The sequence below is a fragment of the Trichomycterus rosablanca genome, chromosome 14, assembly GCF_030014385.1.
Source record: "Trichomycterus rosablanca isolate fTriRos1 chromosome 14, fTriRos1.hap1, whole genome shotgun sequence".
Taxonomy (NCBI): domain Eukaryota; kingdom Metazoa; phylum Chordata; class Actinopteri; order Siluriformes; family Trichomycteridae; genus Trichomycterus; species Trichomycterus rosablanca.
This window is the reverse complement of record NC_086001.1, coordinates 19,450,475-19,475,458: the sequence shown is the minus strand read 5'-3', so window position 1 is coordinate 19,475,458 and position 24,984 is coordinate 19,450,475. Positions and strand designations below refer to the sequence as shown.

The window sequence follows — 24,984 nt, the reverse complement described above, 5'->3', positions numbered from 1 at the left end:
CCTAAATAAACATGTTTAACCCTGATCTACACAACATTACTATAACAACCCTAAATAAACATGTTAAACCCTGATCTACACTACATTACTATAACAACCCTAAATAAACATGTTAAACCCTGATCTACACTACATTACTATAACAACCCTAAATAAACATGTTAAACCCTGATCTACACAACATTACTATAACAACCCTAAATTAACATGTTAAACCCTGATCTACACAACATTACTATAACCACCCTAAATAAACATGTTAAACCCTGATCTACACAACATTACTATAACAACCCTAAATAAACATGTTTAACCCTGATCTACACAACATTACTATAACAACCCTAAATAAACATGTTCAACTCTGATCTACACTACATTACTATAACCACCCTAAATAAACATGTTAAACCCTGATCTACACAACATTACTATAACAACCCTAAATAAACATGTTCAACCCTGATAAGATACTTGTACTTTAACTCAAGTATGGCCTTCAGGTACTTTATACACCACTGGAGGCTTACCCTGGGAAGCACAAGTCGGGCATGTAGCTCAGTGGTAGAGCGCATGCTTTGCATGTATGAGGTCCTGGGTTCAAGCCCCAGCATCTCCATTCAGAAGCTTTTAATTAGGTACCATGTCTTGCCTGTCGGTCTTATTCTCTACAATAGAGCTATCGAGCCACAGTGTCAGAAAAGGGGATGTAGCTCAGTGGTAGAGCGCATGCTTTGCATGTATGAGGTCCTGGGTTCAAGCCCCAGCATCTCCATTCAGAAGCTTTTAATTAGGTACCATGTCTTGCCTGTCAGTCTTATTCTCTACAATAGAGCTATCGAGCCACAGTGTCAGAAAAGGGGATGTAGCTCAGTGGTAGAGTGCATGCTTTGCATGTGTGAGGTCCAGGGTTCAATCCCCTGCATCTCCAGCTTGTTGTTTTACTCACTTGAAACAAACTTTAAGTTTGCTTCCACACCCGATAGCTTTAAGAATTAGCACTTTCAAGCACACATTCCAGTGCTTACACGTGCACAGGGAAATTTTTCAGTGTGTGACCTTTCTGTGCTGTGCTGCCATGGCCATGGGCTAAGGCGTCGCTCTCGGAAACCAAAGCTCACGGCTCATTCCCAGAGTGTGTCTTATTCGTGCTTTGTTTTTAAAGTCACAGACAAAACGCTCCTTGAAACAAACACTTGGCCGTTAAAGACCCAATCACAAGTGTTTTCTTTTGTAAACTTCACCTGGCTAAAAAGATCAACGGCTATAGGACAGCACAAGAGAACTTACCTAACACATCAAAGCTGTAATTCCACAGCAGCATCTTACTGCTACACAGGGATTGTAGCTTAGATTAAACCGTTCAAATATCCGGGTAGTTGTTCCAGACCTATTCACAAATCAGTTTTAATCTTTACCTAACTAATTGGGCAAAAGGGCCAGGGGTTTGGTGATTTTTGGCCAGCCTTTCCATTTGCTTTATTGACACAGTGCAGCTTGTTAACTGAGTGTTTAATGTGTTTTGGAGCCAACTGGCTTGCAGAGCCAATTCTTAACAGCTACCACAGATTACTCTGCAAGTGTGCCTTTAAATTTTCAATCCCCTGCCTGCTAGAGGCTGAAGATACCTGGTCATGGGTCTCTTTTAGTTTTTGCAAAGAGTCCTGTACCTGCATTGATGCCTGTTCCGGGGGAATGTAGCTCAGTGTTAGAGAGCATGCTTTGCATGCATGAGGCCCACGGTTCAATCCCCTGCATCTCCAGTAGCTTGTTGTTTCACTCTGCTAGAAAAAAGCTTCAAGTGTCTTTCTAAAGCCGATGGATTGAAGAACAATCACTATCAAGCTGGCGTTCTGCTTGTTGCTCTTGAACTTTAAGAATGTGCTCAGCTTCCAGTTGTTACTTTTGCGCAAAAACATTTTTTCAACTTTCTGCCAACTACCTGGAGAGGCGCGATGGCCAAGTGGTAAGGCGTCGGTCTCGTAAACCGAAGATCACGGGTTCAATCCCTGTTCGTGCCTTTAACATGCATGCTCTCATTTTAAAACATGACCAATATGCTCTAGTTCACATTCCCTCTAGGCTAATTTGAGAAACACAACTCTTTTCCTATTTTCCCTTGCAGGTCTTATTTACCACATTAATGCTGTGCTTCCACACCAGCACATTTCCTCTACATAGGGATGGCAGCTTAGAGGTACTGCATGCCGTGCCTGTATGAGCTTCAGAGTGTCACAATCCCTTGAAATATCCAGGTACTTAGTCAGACTCAATCACAAGCCCATTTTAAACTTCACCCAGCTGACTGAGCAAAGGTACAGGAGTTAGATGAATTTTGGATTGGACTTTCTATTGGCTTGCATGACATGATGGAGCTTGTTAACCGAGTGTTTAATGTCTTTTGGAGCCAACCGGTTCAGAGAGCCAGTTCTTAACCGCTACCACAGAAGACTATGCATGTGTGCTGTTAAATCTGCAATCCCTCACTTGACAGAGGCTAGAGATTCCTGCTCCTGGTTCTGCTTCTCTTTTTGCAAAGACTCTCATACCTGTTGGAGGTTTACCCTAGGAAACACAAGTCAAGGATGTAGCTCAGTGGGAGAGTGTGTGCTTTGCATGTATGAGGTCCTGGGTTCAAGCCCAGCATCTCCATTTAGTAGCTTTTAATTAGGGACCATGTCTTGCCTGGCGGTCTTATTCTCTACAATAGCGCTATCGAGCCACAGCAATCCTGCCATGTCACAAAAGGAAATGTAACTCAGTGGTAGAGAGCATGCTTTGCATGTATGAGGTCCAGGGTTCAATCCCCTGCATCCATTTGTTACTTTTGCACAGGGAAATTTTTCAGTGTGTGACCTTTTTTTGCTTTGCTACCACTGCCATGGGCTAAGGCGTCGCTCTCGGAAACCAAATCTCACAGCTCATTGTTCACAAGAGAACTAAATACATCAAAGCTGTAATTCCACAGCAGCATTTTACTGCTACACAGGGATTGTAGCTTGGATTAAGCCGTTTAAATATCTGGGTAGTTGTTTCAGACCCTGTTAGAACATCAAGTTCTTTTGAAGAAAATCTTGCTGCTCAGATCTTCTACTCCAGTGTCGTTTACTGAATATGAGAAAACAAGCCTTTGAATTCTTAAGTGTACACTGGGAGAGACTTAAACACACTCACACTTATAATAAGTCTTCCAATTTATTAGGTATATGAAGCAGGCTTATATAGTCTGTGTCTGCATGAGAAATGTGAGCCTATGCCTAAACTTAGTTGAATTTTAATGGTGAGATAGCCCGAAGCTAAGTTAATGGTTAGGGAGCTGGGATTAGAGAACACACAAAAAACCTATATACAGTGTATCACAAAAGTGAGTACACCCCTCACATTTCTGCAGATATTTAAGTATATCTTTTCATGGGACAACACTGACAAAATGACACTTTGACACAATGAAAAGTAGTCTGTGTGCAGCTTATATAACAGTGTAAATTTATTCTTCCCTCAAAATAACTCAATATACAGCCATTAATGTCTAAACCACCGGCAACAAAAGTGAGTACACCCCTAAGAGACTACACCCCTAAATGTCCAAATTGAGCACTGCTTGTCATTTTCCCTCCAAAATGTCATGTGATTTGTTAGTGTTACTAGGTCTCAGGTGTGCATAGGGAGCAGGTGTGTTCAATTTAGTAGTACAGCTCTCACACTCTCTCATACTGGTCACTGAAAGTTCCAACATGGCACCTCATGGCAAAGAACTCTCTGAGGATCTTAAAAGTCGAATTGTTGCGCGACATGAAGATGGCCAAGGCTACAAGAAGATTGCCAACACCCTGAAACTGAGCTGCAGCACAGTGGCCAAGATCATCCAGCGTTTTAAAAGAGCAGGGTCCACTCAGAACAGACCTCGCGTTGGTCGTCCAAAGAAGCTGAGTGCACGTGCTCAGCGTCACATCCAACTGCTGTCTTTGAAAGATAGGCGCAGGAGTGCTGTCAGCATTGCTGCAGAGATTGAAAAGGTGGGGGGTCAGCCTGTCAGTGCTCAGACCATACGCCGCACACTACATCAAATTGGTCTGCATGGCTGTCACCCCAGAAGGAAGCCTCTTCTGAAGTCTCTGCACAAGAAAGCCTGCAAACAGTTTGCTGAAGACATGTCAACAAAGGACATGGATTACTGGAACCATGTCCTATGGTCTGATGAGACCAAGATTAATTTGTTTGGTTCTGATGGTCTCAAGCATGTGTGGCGGCAATCAGGTGAGGAGTACAAAGATAAGTGTGTCATGCCTACAGTCAAGCATGGTGGTGGGAATGCCATGGTCTGGGGCTGCATGAGTGCAGCAGGTGTTGGGGAGTTACATTTCATTGAGGGACACATGAACTCCAATATGTACTGTGAAATACTGAAGCAGAGCATGATCCCCTCCCTCCGGAAACTGGGTCGCAGGGCAGTGTTCCAGCATGATAATGACCCCAAACACACCTCTAAGACGACCACTGCTTTATTGAAGAGGCTGAGGGTAAAGGTGATGGACTGGCCAAGCATGTCTCCAGACCTAAACCCAATAGAACATCTTTGGGGCATCCTCAAGCGGAAGGTGGAGGAGTGCAAAGTCTCGAATATCCGCCAGCTCCGTGATGTCGTCATGGAGGAGTGGAAAAGCATTCCAGTGGCAACCTGTGAAGCTCTGGTAAACTCCATGCCCAGGAGAGTTAAGGCAGTTCTGGGAAATAATGGTGGCCACACAAAATATTGACACTTCAGGAACTTTCACTAAGGGGTGTACTCACTTTTGTTGCCGGTGGTTTAGACATTAATGGCTGTATATTGAGTTATTTTGAGGGAAGAATAAATTTACACTGTTATATAAGCTGCACACAGACTACTTTTCATTGTGTCAAAGTGTCATTTTGTCAGTGTTGTCCCATGAAAAGATATACTTAAATATCTGCAGAAATGTGAGGGGTGTACTCACTTTTGTGATACACTGTAAATAGGTGTTATGGTTAACTATTGCTGGGATGTGTAACTCTGTTGCAACACAGAGGTCAAAGGAGAAGGACAAATGTCAAAAGTTTATGAACACTTTTTTATTCTATCTATCAGTTCCCCTTTTTCAGGCCCAAAAGGCCTGATCTAAATAATAAAATTGTTTCTGGGCCTGGGAATGAGATTCAAAACAGAGTTTTGGATACAGTGTAGAAGGCATGGTCCAAATAGGAGAATACACAGTATGATTAGCAGAATGGGTATGAAGGAGGAAAAAATCCAAGGACTCGAGCCTCCAGATAGATTAGTGAACCATTTATACCAAGAGTCATCAGCAAGGACTGGAACAGAAATAGAGTGTAATAATGTAATAATGTGTAATAATATCGAAAACATTTTGATGATAATCAGGCACTTAAAAACAACATGAGGAATTCAGGACTTTACATACACCTCCTTTCTCTGCAAGGAGTAAATCTAGGGCCAATCTATTTTGTAGAATAGCTTGCCTAAGGGAGCTCATTTCTTCATTAATTAGGGTAAGGGCCTGCTCTGTCTGGTTAGCAAGAGTGAGGACCTGTCATGCCACAGCATTAATTTTCAGGTGATACCTATATTTGGAAAGATTGATAGGACTATCCTTTCACCTGGAGTTGTTCAAGGATCAGTGAGGCGGTAACCATTGAAACCTGAAGGCATGCTTTCTGTCGAACGTTTAACTTTATGGGGTATATGGGGTATAACTTTAATAGCACGGTATACAGAGACCCCTGGCATCACCACAGCAGGGGTGCACCATCCATGCCATAAATGCCAGACAATACCTTTGTGAGTCCTTGTGGGGAGCCGTAAGTGGGCATTAGTTCCACAAACCCACATGGCAGTGGAGATTCTAAAGGCTGGGGGAACCTCTACAATAGGAGCTCCAGTTATCTTGCCTGAAGCATTAGTTACCCAGGCCCACCTAAGGACCTAAGATTGTAACATTCACTGCACATAAAGTGTGGCCTATAAGGCGACATCTATATTTTGTGCCATTTATAGTAACTATGCCAGGTTGAGCACACAGGCACACTGATCCTTGAACTGGTCTTACATGAAAAAGCCCAGTAAAAGTATCAGGGGTGAATGGATTAGTGAAATCACTTAGAGTATTACTAAAAATAAAAAGTCAGTATTAAATAAAGCATTATTTAGGTTTAGCAGAAACAAGACCTCTGGAGGTACCAAACAAGTGTGGGACTGTGACTGATATTGTCTTAGAAAGAAAGAGTTTAAAGGAACAGCTTCCCAATCTTGGGAAAGAGCGTGACAAACAAGGCATGAGGTATTAACGTGAGTATTCACTGAGGCTGTGAATCCTGTCAAAACCCCTGTCCGCGTCACAGCAAGCACGGTAGTAGGCGGCCCAAAAGCAGCTTCTCCAACCTTCCTAGGATTTAGAGACTTCACTAAAACTAAATCACCATGTTGATATGGGTGTGTTGGGTTATCTGATGGAATAGGCAGAGAGACAGAAACTTTAGTATGTATATTAGACAATTTTTCAACTAACGCTGCAGCATAGTCAGCATATGCAAGTCATCTGCAGAGAAAAGTTTGTTAGTTCCCTTTACCAACAGACAAGGAAATGGTTTGCCAAAGATGACCTCGAATGGAGAGAGTTTAGTGGTTGAACTTGGCGTCATTCTGATTTCTAGCTAACACAGCAGGTAACAAATTAACCCAATTCTTACCTGTCTCTAACATGGCCTTAGTTAATCTTTCTTTAATAGTCCGGTTCATTCTTTCTACCATTCCAGATGATTGAGGATAATAAGGAATGTGAAAATGCCAATTGACCTGCAGGTATTTACATAACTTCTGAGTAACCCTAGAAGTAAATGGAGTACCCTGGTCACTGTCAATACATATAGGAAGTCCATATCTAGGAAAGATTTCCTGTGTCAATATTTTCACCACAGTCTCAGCCTTTTCTACGGTGGCCGAGAAGTGCAAAACAAATTTACATTTCAGAAAACAAAATTACAAAAAAACAAAAACAAATTTACAACAAAAGCAAAAACAAATTTACAAGTGCTCGGGTACCCAGTGTTTGTAAATTTGTTTTGGCATATGTAAAAGTGTTTCAGCACTTGTAAATTTATTTTCGGCATATGTAATTTTGTTTTCTAAAATGTATTATTTGTTTTGCACTTCCCGGCCGCACATATTTGACGGAAAAGGCAGGGACAATAAACCGGAAGTGCGTGTTGCTTACCTGCTGTCAATCAAACTGTTTCTCAGCGATAAAGTGAACGGAGTTTGTGATGGTGACGATAAACAAGGTTTTGTCTAGTTTGTGGAAATCATTTTATCCAGTTGACCCGCTATTGTTTTTCTTGTGGAAAGTTTTGTGCAGATGTTTAGACGTGGCGTGTGCATCTCTATTTACCGTCCGCTCTTCTAAACATCTAAGGAATTCCCACAAGAACAACAAAAGCGAAATAATGAAAATCATTAACACAAAATGGACAAAACATTGTTTATTAGGGACGGAACATTTGATACCGAGGCTTTAAAACTTGTTTCACTTTTGTAACAGTGGACTCAGTGTATCGGAGCTTATATTAAAGCAGCATGTGCAGGACTGATGAAGCTTTGTGCTGAGTTTTATCTCACTCACTATATAAGAGACAACCAAACCAGGGTTACCCACCGTCCTGTAAATACACAATCCTTCTTTATTTGGAGACTAAACGCCGCGTTCAGTACTGAACTGATACAGGACGCTTTGTTCCGTATTTTTATCAATGGGAGACGGTGTGGTGTATGAAACAGAAGGAAACTGCTGCTTAATTCATTATATTAAGTAGTGTTCACTTTTATTCTTAGTAACGTGACATAACCTGTTTAATACACCGCTGTATGTGTAGCACAGTGGGCGGAGTGCGTTGTTTTGCCTAAAATATGGTTCTGACTTATTATTATAAAGAATGAAAATAATAAATGTTAAACACCATAAATAAAACCTTTGTTCTCATGACTGTGTAAGGTCCCCCCTGCTGCTATAACCAGCGCACACACACCGTTACTAAGAATAAAAGTGAACACTACTTAATATAATTCCCACTGTCTCCCACTGATAAAAATACGGAACAAAGCGTCCTGTATCAGTTCAGTACTGAACGCGGCGTTTAGTCTCCAAATAAAGAAGGATTGTGTATTTACAGGACGGTGGGTAACCCTGGTTTGGTTGTCTCTTATATAGTGAGTGAGATAAAACTCAGCACAAAGCTTCATCAGTCCCGCACATGCTGCTTTAATATAAGCTCCGATACACTGAGTCCACTGTTACAAAAGTGAAACAAGTTTTAAAGCCTCGGTATCAAATGTTCCGTCCCTAATAAACAATGTTTTGTCCATTTTGTGTTAATGATTTTCATTATTTCGCTTTTGTTGTTCTTGTGGGAATTCCTTAGATGTTTAGAAGAGCGGACGGTAAATAGAGATGCACACGCCACGTCTAAACATCTGCACAAAACTTTCCACAAGAAAAACAATAGCGGGTCAACTGGATAAAATGATTTCCACAAACTAGACAAAACCTTGTTTATCGTCACCATCACAAACTCCGTTCACTTTATCGCTGAGAAACAGTTTGATTGACAGCAGGTAAGCAACACGCACTTCCGGTTTATTGTCCCTGCCTTTTCCGTCAAATATGTGCGGCCGGGAAGTGCAAAACAAATATACATTTTAGAAAACAAAATTACATATGCCGAAAATAAATTTACAAGTGCTGAAACACTTTTACATATGCCAAAACAAATTTACAAACACTGGGTACCCGAGCACTTGTAAATTTGTTTTTGCTTTTGTTGTAAATTTGTTTTTGTTTTTTTTGTAATTTTGTTTTCTGAAATGTAAATTTGTTTTGCACTTCTCGGCCACCGTACTTTTCTGTAGCAGTGGGAAAGGCTTCAACCCATTTGGAAAATCTATCCACAATGACAAGTAAATACTTAAACTGTCCACAAGATGGCATGTGTGTAAAGTCAATTTGCAAGTGTGTAAAAGGCTGCTCTGGTAAAGGTAAAGAATCACATTTTACAACATATAAAATGTTGACTTCATCAAAAAGAATCGATTCCTTCAGCTTCTAACAGCTCATTGCTGAGTACTATCAACTTAGTGAATCGACTCTTTCGAGTCTATTCCTGTCGTTCGACTTAAAGAACCAGATTAAAGAATCGACTCATTTAATTCATTTGAACGCGCAGACTCACTCGCTCTCCCGCTGTGCGCTTCTCAAACTGAACTGCACATGAGAAAGAAATCTATGTAGAGATCTCAAATAACATGAACCTGAAGGTATGAACTTAAACTGTAGAAAAGAAAAACAAGCCAGTAGCAGCAGTGTGCACATTAAACCATTTACAGAAGGGTCATTAAGTTTGGCAAATTGAAATAATGGCATGTTTCTGATTTGAATGAGAGGGGCAGTAAAAAGATCTCACACTTGTCAGAGACAACGTTTGAAGCCCAGGTCAATAGAACCTGCTAGTTAGAGAGGGTTCACTTGTTTGTTAGTTTAAGTACAAAAGTGGGTGTGGCCCGTACGGGGATCGAACCCGCGACCTTGGTGTTATTAGCACCACACTCTAACCAACTGAGCTAACCGGCCATTTAACTAATCATTTTAAATCTTTGTACATAATTCAACACTAACTCCATTCAAGCAGCTGAAACTGACTTTCTTAATACACATCTAAGAGCTTTTGTGGGTTCTTATACAGTGGGGTCAAAAAGTATTTAGTCAGCCACTGATTGTGCAGGTTCTCCTACTTAGAAAGATGAGAGAGGTCTGTAATTTTTATCATAGGTACACTTCAACTATGAGAGACAAAATGAGAAAAAAAAAAACAGGAAATCACATTGTAGGATTTTTAAAGAATTTATTTGTAAATTATGGTGGAAAATAAGTATTTGGTCAATAACAAACAAGCAAGATTTCTGGCTCTCACAGACCTGTAACTTCTTCTTTAAGAAGCTCTTCTGTCCTCCACTCGTTACCTGTATTAATGGCGCCTGTTTGACCTCGTTATCTGTATAAAAGACACCTGTCCACAGCCTCAAACAGTCAGACTCCAAACTCAACCATGGCCAAGACCAAAGAGCTGTCGAAGGACACCAGGAAGAAAATAGTAGACCTGCACCAGGCTGGAAAGAGTAAATCTACAATAGGCAAGCAGGTTGGTGTGAATAAATCAACTGTGGGAGCAACTGTAAGAAAATGGAAGACATACAAGACCATTGATAATCTCCCTTGGGGTCAAGATCTCATCCCGTGGGGTCAAAATGATCATGAGAACGGTGAGCAAAAATCCCAGAACTACACGGAGGGACCTGATGAATGACCTGCAGAGAGTTGGGACCAAAGTAACAAAGGCTACCATCAGTAACACACTACGCCGAGAGGGACTCAAATCCTGCAGTGCCAGGCGTGTCCCCCTGCTTAAGCCAGTACATGTCCAGGCCCATCTGAAGTTTGCCAGAGAGCATATGGATGATCCAGAAGAGGATTGGGAGAATATCATGTGGTCAGATGAAACCAAAATGGAACTTTTTGGTAAAAACTCAACTCGTCGTGTTTGGAGGAAGAAGAAAAACCCAAGAACACCATACCTACTGTGAAGCAAGGGGGTGGAAACATCATGCTTTGGGGCTGTTTTTCTGCAAAGGGGACAGGACGACTGATCCGTGTTAAGGGAAGAATGAACGGGGCCATGTATCGTGAGATTTTAAGCCAAAACCTCCTTCCATCAGTGAGAGCATTGAAGATGGAACGTGGCTGGGTCTTCCAGCATGACAATGATCCCAAACACACCGCTCGGGCAACGAAGGAGTGGCTCCGTAAAAAGCAATTTATGTCCGGGAGTGGCCTAGCCAGTCTCCAGACCTCAACCCCATAGAAAATTTGTGGAGTCCGTGTTGCCCAGCGACAGCCCCAAAACATCACTGCTCTAGAGGAGATCTGCATGGAGGAATGGGCCAAAATATTAGCTACAGTGTGTGCAAACCTGGTGAACACTTACAGGAAACGTTTGACCTCTGGCATTGCCAACAAAGGTTATGTTACAAAGTATTGAGTTGAACTTTTGTTATTGACCAAATACTTATTTTCCACCATCATTTACAAATAAATTCTTTAAAAATACTACAATGTGATTTCCTGCATTTTTTTTTCTCATTTTGTCTCTCATAGTTGAAGTGTACCTATGATGAAAATTACAGACCTCTCTCATCTTTCTAAGTAGGAGAACCTGCACAATCAGTGGCTGACTAAATACTTTTTGGCCCCACTGTATGTTTGAACTATCTAAACTATATATTTCTTAAAGTTCTTGACTGAGCTTAATGCCACCAACCAGCGACTGGAGCAGATACGACTCAGGTCCTGCACACAGTAAGTAGTGCTGATACACAGTACCAGCCTGCATGCCAGAGAGGCTCCAAACATCAAGTTTTCACTCATTAAATCATGTAGTTTGTGAACCTTGTGGAATGAATGTAGGATACTGGGTTTTAGGAAGTTTAGCTACTGTTAATCCCAGTTGAACTAAAAACAACCTGAATTTAATTAATTGTTCATTAAGACTTCACTAAGAGTTATTACCATCAAGCAAATGTAAAGCATATTTCTATATGAAGAGCATCTGTTTCCAGATAATATACACTGAGTTTATTCGTTTGATCATCAGACATGGTTGTGCAGTAAAAGGCACTCGTCCCTGCACTGTAAAAAATGAGGTGTTGAAATTACTTAAAAAAATTAAGGCAAGTGTTTGCATGGATCTTTTTAAGTTGAATTAACTTTCTGTTCTATTAAGTAAATGGAACCTATCTAAGTCACTTAAAATATACTTAAATAAATTATCACAGTATAACTAAAATCACTACGTTGAGTCAACTTAAATATTTTGAGTTGATTTTTAAGTTGAATCTACTCAGGTTTTGTAGTAAATACAACTAAATAAAGTCAAAATGAAGGACTACAAATTCAAGTTGTACCAACTCATTTTTTTAAGTACTCCCAACATAGAAAGATCCATGCAAACTATTGCCTTAATTTTTTTGCTTTTGTATTACTTAAAATACAAGCACACTTAACTACCACTCAAATAAATCAATTTCCAGACATCAAATACAATATCTGCATTTATTAAAAGTGCAAACAATTAACAAGCAGCAAAAGGGCTTGCACACACACACACACTATATATATATATATATATATATATATATATATATATATAACCACCATATATATTTCAACACCATCAGGCTTAATTAATCTGAATCTATTATGCTGAATATTATGAAGCTTAGTTAATTTGGACCTACTTAACAATTTAAGTTGTTCTAACATTAAATTGTATTTCTGTTCTACTTAAAACTGTATATGTAACCTTTTTTATTAATTATATGACAGTTCAGTTAAAGAAAATGAAAGGCACCTTTGGAAAGTCCATGTTTTGTTATGCAACAACAAATTAAAGCATCTGCTTTGGCAACCAGCTGCCTCACTTTTTTTTTGAGTTTTCTCAACTTCAGGCATTCGTACTTATTTTCTTTAGTTTCCCTATAAGTTCACTTAAAATAATTATTTTTTGGAATACAATCAAATAGTAATTGTAATTTTGTCCAACTTTAAATAGTGATTTGAGTGAACTAACAACCTAACTTAGCAAAGCAAGTTGCACAACTGCTTGGGCTCCTGAAGTTGAGAAAACTCAAAAAGGTGAGGCAGCCGTTTGCCTTAGTCAGATTAACCTTTAGATTTTTAAGGTTGACTAAACATTTTACTTTTAGTTTACTAAACTGTGTTTTTTTAACTAAAAAAAGCAATTACTAAATGTTTTTTACAGGCAAAAGTTTTTTTTACATATCTGAACTGACAGTTGGTAGTTCAGTGGTTAAGGTACTGGTCTAGTATTCAGTGGGATGCTGGTTCAAGCCCCACCACCACTAAGTTACCACTGTTGGGGCCCTGAGCAAGGCCCTTAAACCTCAATTGCTTGCATCATATTCAGCCACAATTGTAAGTCTCTTTGAGTAAAAGCATCTGCAAAATGACAAAAATGTAAATGAATATGTTACACTCTTAACAAGTAGCTATGAAAGAAATTTAAGACAATTTAACAAAATTTTATTAAAATGTTTATTTGACTTTCACAACAGACATTTATTTTAAGCCATAAACCTGTGCCACTCCAGCAAAAGTATAATTAGCACCAATAAACAAACTGGTTTTCCAGGTAAGCACAGTCAGGATACAAACACGGCAATGGCCAGGAGCGCCCTTGGTAATGACACAATCTGTAATGTTTCAGTAGTACTTCTGGACTGGGATTGCATTGCATATTAATCTGCAATAAAAAACACAAACAATTTTAAAATCATATATTTAAATTTAAACAATATGATGATTTAGCTTTCGTTTAATAATCAGTTAAGACAAGCACAGTAAATCAGCTAAAGTTGAAGTATGTATGAAATTAGCAAAATTCCAATAAATTGACAATAACCATATTAATGTTTAAGTTTGCAACTATAGCTAACTATGAATACCATGAATAAGGCCCTACCTAATTCACAGCCGTGAAAATCACATCAAATGAGCCGCTTACTTACAATCATACCGTCATAAGTGTAACAGACTGTTTTGTAATGTGCTGTACCACAGACAAGTTTAGCTTATTAAGCTAACACAGTTAGCCCCAGGCCATTCAAACAAATGGGCATCAAAACCCGCTAGCATGTCAGCTAACAGCTCTCTCTGTGTACCGAAAATGGTTAAATTGTCACCGACAAGCCCAAATTTGCAAATAGATTACACTCGTACACCTTTATATAAATTAACAATTTGAAAAGAACTCGCACTCGTCTGCCATACAATATTTGAAATGTTTGGTTGAGAAAATACGTGAAACTAAAATGCTAGTAATTCCCCTCGTTATTCAGTCAGTTTATACTTTATGCATTTCTTAAGTTTTAAACATAACTTGTATTATGTTGAATAGCTGAATACCTACCTCAGGGCAGGTCAGGGCAAAATGCAAAACTTCAGCGCTTTCTCAGTGACGGCCTCAGTGTTGGCCTCGGAGAAGTGCGCATGCGCGGTGACAGAACGTACTCGGAGCTTCTTATGCTCTTCTTTGCTTCGTTCAGACAACTCAGATATTTTAGTTGGCTCAACTCAAAATTGGTATGATGTTGTACTAAAGCAAAATTAATGCGTTGAAAAAGTTTACAATTTTAAGTTTGTCTAAAACAATGTCTTTTTAAGTTGCCCAAACTCAAACATTTGAACAAATGTAACAAACTTAATTTTTTTTGTTGAACTGACTTATTATATTACGTTTAATTTACTAATGTGCTGAATAATTTTTTACAGTGTACCTTGGTTTTATATTATTTGTACAAACATTTGTTTTATGCAACTTTAAACCTGTAATAAAAGAAAAAGTGGGTGTGACCCATACAGGGATCAAACCCGCGACCTTGGCGTTATTAGCACCACTCTCTTACCAACTGAGCTAACCGGCCTGTGTACAAGGGCAGGGCAAGGACGGATTAAGGATAGTCTGGGCCCCTGGGCAAAGAGTTGCCCAGCCCCCCCTCCAAAAACATAGATAAATTAATACATTAAACCAGTGTTTCTCAACCTTTGTTCAGTCACTGCACCCTTTAAAAGTGTTTAAAGTCTTGAGTTGCCCCAGTCTACAATATGTTGACAGGCACTTACGCTCTGCGTCCCTCCTCGCACCACGCCCCCCTCCCCTTGGTGAACCAGCACTCGGTTGTGAGTGATGGGTGCGGCTTCCGATTTGTAGGTCCCTACAAAGTCAAGGATCCATGGTGAACGACTTCTGTACAAGTCTAGGGGCCCCAAGAGCATGGCTAGGGACCCCAAGAGGCCCTGGGGTCAAAGTCCCTGATAATCAGAGGTTCCTTAAAATTGAGGGCCCTAGGAAATAAAAATATTTTGTGTCATAAATGTTGATAGGCATCGCAGAATGTTTTGGGCCGGGGCCCCCTCACCTCGAGGGCCCCTGGGCGCTAGCCCCACTGGCCCGGTCAGTAATCCAGCCATGGGGCAGGGCATATACCCACATACCCGATTCTACACTGACAGCCCTTCAGTTATTTATTCTGGGCGGCACGGTGGCTAAGTGGGTAGCACTGTCGCCTCACAGCAAGAAGGTCCTGGGTTTGATCCCCTGGTGGGGTGGTCCGGGTCCTTTCTGTGTGGAGTTTGCATGTTCTCCCTGTGTCTGCGTGGGTTTACTCCGGGTGCTCCGGTTTCCTCCCACAGTCCAAAGACATGCAAGTGAGGTGAATTGGAGACACTAAATCGTCCAAGACTGTGTTTGATATAACCTTGTGAACTAATGAACTCTGTGTGAAGATAAACTACCGTTCCTGTCATGAATGTAACCAAAAGTGTAAAACATGACGGTAAAATTCTAATAAACAAACAGTTATTTATTCTTAAAAAAAAAATACATGACCGTGTAGAATACTTTTATTCTACACGGTCTAAATTTCTTTTAGTCCTCTGCCATGTGCAGTACAAGAATTCACTAAATTGCACAGCAGTTCTCTTTTTATTTATTTTTTTTTTTTTTTTCGATTAACAAAATTGATTGTAACCAATTATAAAGGTCATGTCACGTTCATTAGGTGAAATAAAGCCAGAATTAAAGATTGCAGAATAACAGGGTGGTATAGCCTGAGGTAAACCTTAGCAAGTCATGTGACCCATGTGAACCTACGCCTGTGTCTCCGTGGCGCAATCGGTTAGCGCGTTCGGCTGTTAACCAAAAGGTTGGTGGTTCGAGCCCACCCAACCTGCCGGTTGATTAAACGGATATGAGACACAACAACAACCTGTAGTCCCACAGAATAGTGGAAATAAGTAACTGAAAAACATCCAGTAAACAACAGTCCTACAAGCACAAACATCCACCTGATAAGTCACCAGAGAACGGCTGTCCAAAGTGGAAGAACGTTCTTTTGGTTTCAGTAGATGATAAATGAAGATACTCGCCCAACGTGGGGCTCGAACCCACGACCCTGAGATTAAGAGTCTCATGCTCTACCAACTGAGCTAGCCGGGCTTAAACAGCACGTCAAAACAGACAGCTCATCGGTCAGATCATCAGAGAGATGTAGGTTTAATTCACTAACATCACGACCAGATTAAGAACTAATTCACAGTTTACAAACAAACACAATTCAGAATAAGCAACAGAAACAGACACAGACTTACTGTCACTTTTAAACTACTACTTTGACTTGTTTTGAGTTATAAGATTTACAGTATGATGTTGTTTGATGTTTGTTGGTGATGAAAAGAAGGCTGGTCTATAGAATCCACAATTAATGCCAACTTCAGTGGTTATACAGTTTGAAAAAGTTTGATGGGATGGTCTGTACTAAAATAACACATTACACATTTCTAAATGTTTTAAATGTTCTATCAACATGTTTTTTCTATTATATTTTAATTAAAAACAACTATTGTGAGATTTATATCCACTTATCCTGTTTGCATTCCACAGGAGACACCCCCCCCCCCCCCCCCCCGCTGTTAAAAAAGTAATAAGTAACGTTTACTCTGAGTACATTTTAAATAAGTTACTTCTTACTTTTTACTTGAGTAGATTTTTAGACTAGTAATTTTACTTGTACTTAAGTAAAAATTTATTAAAGTAACAGTACTTTTACTTTTACTCTTTCCACCTCTGTATTTTAGCAATATGGAGACTTTTTGTTTAAATGTACCAACATACCTGAGTGAAATGTTAATGTTCCCAATACATCTGAATACAGAATATCAACAAACTATCAATGTTCAAAGTGTAATTAGCGATATATTATCAGTATGGAGACTTTTGATATCCTCAATAGAGCTGAACACAGAATTCCACTTATCGATCAATGCTAAGTGTAATAATTGATATATTATGATATCACTGATAGCTGACCCCAGAATTCCAGTACAATAACAATGCAAAGTGTAGTAATTGTTATCTCAGCAAAAAATGGATGCTTTTTGTTAAAATGTAACAACATGCCTGAGGAAAATGTCGATATCCTCAATACAGCTGAACACAGAACTGCACTTAGCAATCAGTGCTAAGTGTAATTAGTGATATAATATCTATATGGAGACTTTTTTAACCAATGAAAACAAAACCTTGAAAAATGTTGATGTTCTTATTATACCAAATATCTTTTACCTCAGTGCCATACGTGAGCTGAACAATGTCAGTTTACTCACTCCTATGTGGACTTTGTGGCTACTCAGACCACACCTCTGTTATGTTGATTCCAGCGTACAGACCGCTCACCAGTTGCTACAAGCCAGAACTAAAACAGGTAAAGACCTGGCTAGCAATAGCCTTCTTTGCTCTTCAGTACACTGACTGGGACATGTTTTTATTTATCTAAAAACAGGACAGAAGCTTTCAGGAATCAATAATGAGACATTTACATTTACATTTTCGGCATTTAGCAGACGCTCTTATCCAGAGCGACTTACAGAAGTGCTTCTATAGTGAACATTTCATTTCTCAAGTTTAGGTAAACAACAGTCAAAGAACACAAATCTGCTAAAACCTGTTAAAAAGCCTTTTTTTTTTTTTTTTTTTTTTTTAAATGGAAAAGAATGGAACAAAATGTTAGTAAATAAGTACAGTCAGCCTAAGTGTTTAGTAAAAAGGTGGGTTTTTAATTGTTTTTTAAAGACAGCAAGAGACTCAGATGTTCGGACAGACAGAGGAAGTTCATTCCACCACTTCGGCGCTAGAACAGAGAACAGCCTTGATGCTTGTCTTCCTTTAGTCCTGGATGGGGGCTCAAGTCGAGCAAGACTAGAGGCTCGGAGGTTGCGTGGTACAGAGCGTGGTTTGATTAGGCCACGAAGGTAGCTTGGGGCTGGTCCATTTTTGGCTTTGTAGGCGAGCGTCAGTGTTTTAAACTGAATGCGTGCAGCTACAGGAAGCCAGTGAAGAGAACGTAGCAGTGGGGTGATGTGGCAGTGTTTGGGTTGGTTAAAAACCAGACGTGCAGCTGCATTTTGAATGAGCTGTAAGGGTTTAATCGTGGACATGGGAGCTCCAGCAAGAAGGGAGTTGCAGTAGTCCAACCGTGAGATTACAAGTGATTGCACCAGAATCTGGGTAGTTTCCCTGGAGAGAAATGAACGAATCTTCCTGATGTTGTACAGAAGGAACCGACACGCTCTGGTCATGTTGGCTATATGAGGAGAGAATGTCAGCTGGTTATCAAGGACAACACCAAGACTTCTTACCTTATCAGATGGTCTGATCTGGGAGTCATCCAGAGAAATTACTAGGTCCTGGGTTGGAGACGGATCTCCAGGAATGAGCAACATCTCTGTCTTGCTAGGATTAAGTTTTAGATGATGAGCCGACATCCATTGTGAGATATCTTGCAGACATGCTGAGATGCGAGCTGAGACTTGCGTGTCTGAAGGAGGAAATGACAGAACGAGCTGAGTATCATCTGCATAGGAGTGGTAGGAGAAGCCATGGGAGGCTATGACCTTGCCCAGAGAGCGGGTGTAGATAGAGAAAAGAAGTGGGCCAAGTACAGAGCCCTGAGGAACACCGGTTGAGAGACTGCATGGGGGAGATATGGATCCCCTCCATGACACTTGGTAGGAGCGCCCTTCCAGGTAGGAGGCCATCCATTGCCATGCTGAACCTGTTACTCCAAGGTTGGAGAGAGTGGACAAGAGAATGCTGTGATTCACTGTGTCGAAGGCTGCAGAGAGGTCAAGAAGAATGAGGACAGATGACAGTTTGGCTGCTTTGGCTGCATGAAGCTTCTCAGTAACCGCTACAAGAGCTGTTTCCGTAGAATGCGCTGCCTTGAAGCCAGACTGGTACGGATCATGGAGGTCATTCTGAGTGAGAAAGGCAGATAGTTGGTTATAGACAGCACGTTCAAGAATTTTTGATAGAAAAGAGAGGAGTGAGACAGGTCTGTAGTTGTTGATGTCTGTAGTGTCTAGTGTAGGTTTCTTAAGAAGGGGAATGACCTGAGCCTTCTTAAAAGCAGTAGGGACAACACCTGATGTCAGGGAGTTGTTGATGATGGGTGTGATGAAGGGGATCAGGTCCTGTGAGATGTCTTTGAGGATGGTGGATGGTATAGGGTCGAGAGCGCATGTAGTGGGATTGCTGGATGAGAGGAGCTGTGTAACCTCATCCATGGTGAGTGGGGTGTAGCTGGTGAGTGTGTTGGTGGGTTGAGGGTCAGTTGAAAGTGGGTCAGTCGGAGAGAAGGATTGATTGATTTTGTCGATCTTGTCCTGAAAGAATGTTGAAAAGTCAGTAGCAGTGAGAGAGGCAGAAGGGGGAGGAGGAGGAGGGTTTAGAAGAGAGGAAAAGATAGCATGAAGCTTACGTGGGTCAGCAGCAGATTGTTCAAGCTTGGCTTTGTAAAAATATGTTTTTGCAGCAGTCACATCAGATGAGAACCTGGACAGCAGATCGTGGTAGGAGTGGAGATCAACACTGAGCTTAGATTTCCTCCACTTTCTCTCAGCTGCCCTTAATTCTCTTCTGTTGCTGCGCAGTGCATCTGAAAGCCAAGGAGCAGGGTGAGAAGGTTTTCCTCGCTTGAGGGTAGGAGGACAGAGCTGATCGAGGGATGTTGAAAGAGAAGAGAGTAGCGTATTAGTTGCGGAGTTGAGTGGAAGGGTAGCAAGTATGTCAGGGTTAGGTAGTGAAGTTAGGATGTTAGAGATCAGCAGGGAGGAAGATAAAGAGTGAAGATTGGGGCGTGTTGTAAGGGTGAAAGTGTGGTTGGAGGTAGGAAGAGTTGGGAGACAGAGAGAGAAGGACACAAAGTGATGGTCAGAGAGGTGGAGTGGGGTGACAGTGAGGTCCAGAACAGAAGCTGGACGGCTGAAGACCAGGTCCAGAAGATTGCCTCCTTTGTGTGTCGGAGGGCTGTGTTTAAAGAGGAGGTCGAAAGATGAAAGAAGAGGAAGAAGACAGGAGGACTGAAGTGTAGGGAGATTAAAGTCACCAAGAAGAGTCAGAGGAGTTCCATCTGAAGGGAAGAAACTCAGAAGAACATCCAGCTCTTCTATGAAGTCTCCCAGTGCGCCAGGTGGTCTGTAGATGACAATGATATGAAGAGTAATCGGAAAAGTAACAGTAATAGCATGAAATTCAAAAGATGAAATGTTAAGGTGAGAAACATTCACAGTAGTGAATTGCCATTTCCTGGTCAGGAGCAAACCTGTACCACCACCCCTGCCAGATCCTCTCGGTGTATGAGAGAAGGTGTAGGCAGAGGATAAGGCTGCTGGTGTTGCTGAGTTCTCGGTGGTGATCCATGTCTCAGTCAGTGCCAGGAAGTCAAGGCTGTGAGAAAGTGCAAAAGCTGAGATAAAGTCAGCTTTCTGGACGGCTGATTGACAGTTCCAGACCCCACCTACCACCACTGTTTGAGACTGTTGCAACAGTTGGGGGTAGATGAGGTTGCTGGCGTTACTGTTCCTATAATGTGCCCTCTGATGTCTGCAGGGTCTGTGAGAAATGAGCACAGGAATAATTGAGTAGCACATGCTGAGAAAAAAGTTTGATAGATTGAACAGATAGTCAGACACTGATAGTACTTACCCAAGTTAGTTTAGATTAGTAGAAAAAACCTAGAGATTTAATTTTATACTAAGTTTAGCCCTGCCCCCCAATTCACACCTAGGCCTCTAACACAGGGCACCTGAAGCCACTTTAACCAATCAGCAAAACACAGATTAATGCATCAACAGACTATTTAACAATAGTTAAATGCTACTTCAATTCTAGCAATGTTAATAATCAAAGTTACAAAGATAGAGTCTAGAACAAGTTACAGCAAAAATATACACTTTAACCAGAAGCTTACCTTACCCAGGAGTACAAAGGAACACTATAAAAGTTACAAGCACTGTAACTGACCGAGGATTAAGGTTCAATATGTAGATATTTTATTAGCAAACAAGCTATAACAAGCAAAATACATAAATGACACATAAATGACCATAACAATACTAATTCTAGACTGAATAGGTGGCCATTTGCCCAGACTGTAACAATTGCTCAAGTATATGAAAACATCAGATTGTACAAAACTGATTGTACCAAGTTATATAAGCCAAACAATGAAAATGTGTGAAACAAGTTATATAAGTAACATCTGTGCCAACATATAAAAATAATAATACATTTTATTTATAGGCACCTTTGAAAACACTCAAGGACACCTTACAATACGAAACATCAGTACATAATTAACGACACAGATTAAGGGTAGGCAAGTTTAAAGAAATACGTTTTAAGGCATGTTTTGAAACTAGGGATTGAATCAATGGTGCGAATGTCAGGAGGGAAAGAGTTCCAGAGATGTGGGGCAGAGTAGCTAAAAGCTCTAGCTCCCATATGAGGTAGTCCAAAAAGGAGAGAGTGACAATAATCAATTCGAGATGTGACCAGGGCATGAACAAGAACATCAGCACTTCTAGGAGAAAGGAATGGACGTAGACGATTTATGTTACGTAAATGGAAATAAGCAGATCGTGTGATATTGTTAATATGTGCATTAAATGAAAGCTTGTGAGTGGAAGGAGAGACGACGAGTTCTCCATCATCACTGAGAATTTGTTAGTTTTAGAGAGAGGAGATTTTGTACCTATAAGAAGAATTTCAATTTTTTCAGCATTTAATTTGAGAAAATTGTAAGAGAACCATGTTCTTAATTCTATTAGACAATCAGAGTGAGATGGAGGAGGAAGAGTAGCCGTGAGCACAGTGGACAGGTATAGTTTGGTGTCGTCCACATAACAGTAAAATTGAATGTTGTATTTCCTAAAGATACAGGGGTTGGACAAAATAACTGAAACACCTGTCATTTTAGTGTGGGAGGTTTCATGGCTAAATTGGACCAGTCTGGTGGCCAATCTTCATTAATTGCACATTGCACCAGTAAGAGCAGAGTGTGAAGGTTCAATTAGCAGGGTAAGAGCACAGTTTTGCTCAAAATATTGCATTGCACACAACATTATGGGTGACATACCAGAGTTCAAAAGAGGACAAATTGTTGGTGCACGTCTTGCTGGCGCATCTGTGACCAAGACAGCAAGTCTTTGTGATGTATCAAGAGCCACGGTATCCAGGGTAATGTCAGCATACCACCAAGAAGGACAAACCACATCCAACAGGATTAACTGCGGACGCAAGAGGAAGCTGTCTGAAAGGGATGTTCGGGTGCTAACCCGGATTGTATCCAAAAAACATAAAACCACGGCTGCCCAAATCACGGCAGAATTAAATGTGCACCTCAACTCTCCTGTTTCCACCAGAACTGTCCGTCAGGAGCTCCACAGGGTCAATATACACGGCCGGGCTGCTATAGCCAAACCTTTGGTCACTCGTGCCAATGCCAAACGTCGGTTTCAATGGTGCAAGGAGCGCAAATCTTGGGCTGTGGACAATGTGAAACATGTATTGTTCTCTGATGAGTCCACCTTTACTGTTTTCCCCACATCCGGGAGAGTTACGGTGTGGAGAAGCCCCAAAGAAGCGTACCACCCAGACTGTTGCATGCCCAGAGTGAAGCATGGGGGTGGATCAGTGATGGTTTGGGCTGCCATCTCATGGCATTCCCTTGGCCCAATACTTGTGCTAGATGGGCGCGTCACTGCCAAGGACTACCGAACCATTCTGGAGGACCATGTGCATCCAATGGCGGTGCCGTGTATCAGGATGACAATGCACCAATACACACAGCAAGACTGGTGAAAGATTGGTTTGATGAACATGAAAGTGAAGTTGAACATCTCCCATGGACTGCACAGTCACCAGATCTAAATATTATTGAGCCACTTTGGGGTGTTTTGGAGAAGCGAGTCAGGAAACGTTTTCCTCCACCAGCATCACGTAGTGACCTGGCCACTATCCTGCAAGAAGAATGGCTTAAAATCCCTCTGACCACTGTGCAGGACGTGTATATGTCATTTCCAAGACGAATTGACGCTGTATTGGCCGCAAAAGGAGGCCCTACACCATACTAATAAATTATTGTGATCTAAAACCAGGTGTTTCAGTTATTATACAACCCCTGTACGTCCAATGGGAAGCAAGTAAATTATAAATAGTAGAGGCCCCAGGACAGAGCCCCGAGGGACACCACTAGTAACAGGAGTTACTGTGAACATACTGTACACGTCTAGAAATGTATGAAGAAAACCAATCAAGCACAGTATCACTAAGACCAATATATGCTAGCCGATCCAATTGTTACGTGTATGCAGAGAGAGAGGACCCAAGATGCAGAGATTTAAAAAATAACAGATTTTATTTTAAAAGGTACACAAGGTAAACTGAAACGAACAGAGAACAAAGGGCAATAAACCAAAAACAATCCGGGGATCCCGAATAACGCCGAAATCGTCCTGGCTAACTGAAATATAAACAGAGAAAACAAAAACACACAAAACGGAAAACGCGAGTCGCGAACCCTGGTCGCTCACTCGCGGGAGCCGCGCCGACACAGCTCGCTACAGCGAGGCTTAGAGGAGGCGGGGACTCAGGCGTCTATGAGGGGGCGCCAAGCGTGAACGCGCTCGGAAAAAACCACCGAGACTTGGTAGAAGGGCGAAAACAAAAGACGGGCTAGCAGGGAGCCCGAACGGCACTGTCACCAGCGTAAGGCTGGGAAGCGGCCGGTAACAAGAGTAATAGAGAAAAATTAGCGAAGCCCGGTATCGAACCTGGGTCGCTCCGGGGAGAGCGCGGCTCGCTAGGCGGGAGCCAATAACGCTACTGAATACCCCGGGGAGTGGATAGCGCTCAAAGCGCTGCTGGGCGAGTGCTGCGGCGCTAGCACTTAGCCGGCAGCTAACCGGCTGACAAAGAGGGGACGCTGGTTAAATAAACAGCAGCGCGAGGGCTGCACGACAGTCGCACCAGACTGAAAATGCTAGGTCTAGTTACCTCGGCCTTACGACCTACCCATCCTGCCACCATACGGCGCCAGGAGAACCACCTAAGCTATAAAAGAAAGAGGCTGGTGCGAGGCAGCCATTAACCAGGTAAGAGAACAAACGGTGCGACGCCGGTAATCGGGCGACGCCCACTTATATAGTGGACGCGCAGGTGCCGGTCATTCGCACTAATCAGCGTGCTTCTCTATTAGAAGCCACGCTGCTCTTTGTTCTGTAAGATCTGCGACGCTGAGAACAGGTGGTAAGTCCATCAGACGCCGCAGACCCCCTAACACCAATACCTTTTATTTTCAATTCACTTCCACTATTAACTGATAGCATTCACTTACATCAGGCTCTAAACCTCCTGGTTCTACCCACCATTTACTCCACTATAGATAATCACATTATTTCCCAGTAATAGTTTAACCTAAAGATTTATACTTTTATTATTACTATTTACTTATTAATGTTAACTGTGTAATTAATGACCTATTAATTACACAGTATAATTCATTCATTGCTAAACATTTCTCCCCAACACTGTGAGCATCATTTCTGTAAAATATGAATGCGCTGGTGTTTTTTGAGTCTCATATTTATCATGGTTGCAGCTCTTGATGTGATTGTGGAGCTGATTTTGGGTTGTAGAGGAACGTGGACACGAGGAGCAGCAGAAATCCTTGTTCAGTTCTGAAGCAGAAAATAATCAAATACATTTATAACATTATAAATAATAATATACACTTATAACATTATAAATAATAAATAATCAAATACATTTATAACATTATAAATAATAAATACATTTATAACATTATAAATAATCAAATACATTTATAACATTATAAATAATCAAATACATTTATAACATTATAAATAATCAAATACATTTATAACATTATAAATAATCAAATACATTTATAACATTATAAATAATCAA

At 41.0% G+C, this 24,984-nt stretch overlaps 6 non-coding genes and 1 pseudogene across 6 annotated transcripts; 5 read left to right on the top strand and 2 right to left on the bottom strand.

Annotated features, from left to right (window-relative positions):
• Positions 1–24,984, top strand: part of LOC134326942 (zinc finger protein 850-like) — a 72,586-nt pseudogene that overhangs the window by 32,625 nt on the left and 14,977 nt on the right.
• Positions 548–619, top strand: trnaa-ugc (transfer RNA alanine (anticodon UGC)). Its single transcript has one exon. It is a non-coding gene; the product is annotated as a tRNA-Ala (tRNA).
• On the top strand, positions 704–775 carry trnaa-ugc (transfer RNA alanine (anticodon UGC)). Its single transcript has one exon. It is a non-coding gene; the product is annotated as a tRNA-Ala (tRNA).
• trnaa-ugc (transfer RNA alanine (anticodon UGC)) lies at positions 860–931 on the top strand. The gene has a single exon. It is a non-coding gene; the product is annotated as a tRNA-Ala (tRNA).
• Positions 1,950–2,021, top strand: trnat-cgu (transfer RNA threonine (anticodon CGU)). Its single transcript has one exon. It is a non-coding gene; the product is annotated as a tRNA-Thr (tRNA).
• Positions 9,583–9,656, bottom strand: trnai-aau (transfer RNA isoleucine (anticodon AAU)). Its single transcript has one exon. It is a non-coding gene; the product is annotated as a tRNA-Ile (tRNA).
• trnak-cuu (transfer RNA lysine (anticodon CUU)) lies at positions 16,083–16,155 on the bottom strand. Its single transcript has one exon. It is a non-coding gene; the product is annotated as a tRNA-Lys (tRNA).